Below are 3888 nucleotides of genomic sequence, written 5' to 3' on the forward strand. Positions count from 1 at the left end.
TGTCAGGTCTCATTATTGCATGTCGGTCAGAACCTTGTCTAAAGTTCATTTGATTTTTGGCTAGTAAGAGCACACATTACAGATCAAAATAATAACCTAATAACTAGTTAGGATTTTTAATGTGAACCTCTCCCCCCTCCCGTGTGAGTGCTATGAGAATTCGTCAGGAAATCTCACATTAGCAATAAGAACACACATGAATATTATCTCCAAAAAGATTCCAACATGAGCAAAAGGTGAGGGTGCCAATAAATAGAGAAGGTCAAAAAACAGATTTGGTGATTATTTGTTTAAATTCCATCTGATTTCTCTTTCCAGGCTGTCTCTTATGCATTTTGCTTAGGGAAGCAATGGTTGCCTATTGTTGGAGAGGTTAGTTATTCTTTGTAATGTCCGTCTGCACATAAAAACACGACTGTTTATATGGTCACGTCAGTATTTCCTTGTTTACTGTTCTCTTTGACGAGTTTCACCCATCCAAAGGAAAACAGAAGGATTAGTGTGTGGTTTAGGTGATCGGCTGAATACCACGAGGGGCGAATGGCAAATAGGAAACCGTCAGCTCAAACAGCTCATAAATTAGGCACAAGATGAAAATCATGACCCTAAATCATTAGCAGCCAGAAGTAAAAATAAGCCAAAAAGTTGTGAACATGCTCAACACAGCTCTGGCTGGTCCATCAACCATTCACTAACAGAAGTTCTGCAACTATGGCCAGTGATATTTGAACAAATAATATTACTGTTGCTAGCTCTGCTGTGTGTGACTCCCACCTCACAGAGGAGGACTAGGCAGGGATCACACGCCCTGAGTTTAGACCACATCAGAGATGCTCTGCTGTACCAGTCAGAGGTGTGTACTGCCTGTTCAGAGCCACCTCTTCTTCCTCAGGTCATTGCTATGAATACGAGCACAAACGTACAGGATTCAGTCATTTGTTGCTGGTGTTTTGCTAGGGATCTAGGCTCAAGGGTTGACAAAGACATCTTTATTGCTGTCTCACCATCCAGCTTCTAGTGGGCCAAGGAGCACAGCACAGAAGCTGTCATCCCACTTGGCTCTACTTGTTCTCACTGTTGGCACCCACAGCTGGAGGCCATGGACTGAATGGGCACAGGGGATGAACCCTCCTCTGAAAGCTTGCAGATCAGGGGTGAGGTGTGTTGGAAGAGCAATGTCATGCTCCTTTACACCTCCTTTTAAATGGACCTGCTTTCTGGATAAGGGAAGGAATTATGATCGCAGAGGGGTGAAGTCTCCTCTACCAGTTTTGATACTCTTAGTAACGGTTTGTGAATGTGTCCATTTAAAAGCTGTATTCCAGGAAGGAGCACTTCTGGAGCAGACTGGCCTTTTTGACTGACTGCAGACCACTGAATTCCTGCCCAAGGGTAATTTTTTAAAAGGAAAATACAGAGAAACCCCGTGTCAGATTTTTAAATCTTTCTTTAGTATGATTTTCAAGCAGTGCTTTGCCCTACTTTGAACAGTCACGAACAGAACATTAAAACAAACACCTTCTCATGTTTTCAGTTGAGCTTATCTGTTCATTTCCTTTCTGTGGCATTTTACCTGCAAACTTAAGGCTCTTGCCATTTGCCAAGACGTGTCCTCAACTCCTCAATGCGCAACATTGCATGCACACATGAGCAGCAGCTGCTCCTTTATGTGTCTGGAGCAAGCAAAATCTGGAAAATCAGAAGAGCCGTGTAGTGCAGCTCAACGTATTCAGAACAGGGGTATTTGCCTCACAGTACACCAGCTATGTACACGTTGGCCCCACAAAATGGCAACATCCCTACGTGCCTCCTACGTCTTCTCACTTCACTCTGTGTTCCAGCTTGGAGAAAGCAGCTCAGTGTGTGTCAAGTTTCCACGGTGCCCCCCAGCCGTTCTGCCTGTGGGACAAATGCACTGCTCCTGCCCCGGTTCCTGAAGAAGAGGAACCATCTGCCAACAGCACAATGAAAAACTGTTGAAGCAAATCTCCAGGTTTCATTAGTTTTCACTTTTCTACTGTGTAAACTCTCCCTTGTTTTTATTTTCCACAGCTTTGGCAAGCAGTTTGCTTTTACAGATCAGGCTTTGCCCAATCACTGAGCTGCATATAGGCTTCGCTTAGCTTTTGACTGGCATGTTAAGCGAGAATTAAGAAATAAAAAGGGATATTGTTAGGGTTTGGACTTTCTGTTTATGAAGACAACTTGAGCATTTTTGTCCACTCCTGGCAGAGGAAGACGGAGCATGGGCTGCCTCCATTCAGCACCGTAACTCAGTAAGTTTCTAGTTTGCTCTTGAAGCAGGTACATGCTCCCCAGCTGATTTCCTTTTGCAGCCTTATTTTCAGCCTCTGGCAAGAAAAAGCTCTTCCTTTACGTTCACAGCAGCAGGATAGGGTCCAGGATGTTTAAATCCTCAAAACTTTCTGTTATTTCCTGACAATACCCAATTCACTGGGCCAAGATTTGAATACACATCTTCCTTGCACCATTTCACAAAAGGCTTGGGTCCCAAGAATAGGGAAAACCGCTGCAATACAACAAGGACATATAAATATGAATGTCAAACTGCCCCATCAATGAAATGCTTTAAAATGCAGGGAGTGCCATGGTGCAGTGGGCCACAGAAACACAATGAAATGATAATGAGGACAAGCGGAGATGAAGACCACCCACCAGTAGTTTTATGACTGTGACTTGGAACGACAGTTCTCAGCGGGGCCATTGCGACTGGATGCCATTGTCATTTTTAGCACATGCTAAAGTAGCAATTGTGTACAGACATTTCAACTGTTGCCTCTGACAAACAGCAGCCAGACTATTTATGAACAACCCCCAACCCCTTTCTTGTGCATTTGGCTGCATCTGTAGGTAGGAGAGAATGGAAGACTGCTACTTTGTTCTGACAGGTTTTCCCATAGTCACTGTCTGCTACCCCTTGCATATGCTTAATTTTCTGAGGAAGAGAAATGATTTACTTCGGTCCCTTCTTTAGCCAGCTCTCCAGTGTTAATCTTCCCTTACTCTAACTTCTGCTTGACTTCAGATGCTGTCTCCTTCATGCTCCATTGTGTTTACACTCCTATCCTACCAAAACCTCCAGCGCTGAGAATTTGGGCATCAAAGTAATCTTTTTTAGGACTTGGTTGTGCCCTTTTGATATAACTTGGGTTTGGGAACAGCAAAGAGGAAGGGAAGACGAGGCACAGGTACTTTCCATATGAGCTGGTTTTTCTCTCCCACTCAGCTTCCACTTCAGAAACAGTTTGACTCAAGTTTTGGAAAAGATATATATATCCAAAACAATTATACAAATGTAAATATTTTCTGTTTTGTATCTCCACAAGAAAACTATCAAGTTTTTTAAACCCATCTAAAACTATCAAGTTTTCTTGTGGAGATTCATTCAGAATCAGAAAACACACTCAGAAAACACAGTCTTTTAGGTTTGGTCATCATTTTGAAAACATCTATAGATTTCACAGCACCTACCAGCTTGCCTTTAAGTCTTTTCATGTCGAGAAACTTGTCAGAAGAGAAGGGAATAACAAATAAGTTCCTATTCCTTAATTCTCTCTTCAGATCCTTCAGTTTCAGTCAGAAGATGCATAACTAAGAGACCGTCTATATGAACTTGCCACAGTTCTAGGTTATCGCTCCCTAGGCTTGCACAGGATATCACTGAAAGGTGCCACCTTTACACCCAATAAATGCCTAATTTGTCCATTAGTTATTTCCATAAGTTTAAAGTAAGCATAAATTAAAAAATAAAATTAAAAAATCTATGTTTTGCCAAGAAGACAGCTACACCCTATCTCAAAAAATAAGTACTTGTTATTCTTAATGACTTGGGCAGAAGAATTTGTTTAATTGCATGCACATGACAGC

This window comes from Gallus gallus, chromosome 3, assembly GCF_016699485.2.
Source record: "Gallus gallus isolate bGalGal1 chromosome 3, bGalGal1.mat.broiler.GRCg7b, whole genome shotgun sequence".
NCBI lineage: Eukaryota > Metazoa > Chordata > Aves > Galliformes > Phasianidae > Gallus > Gallus gallus.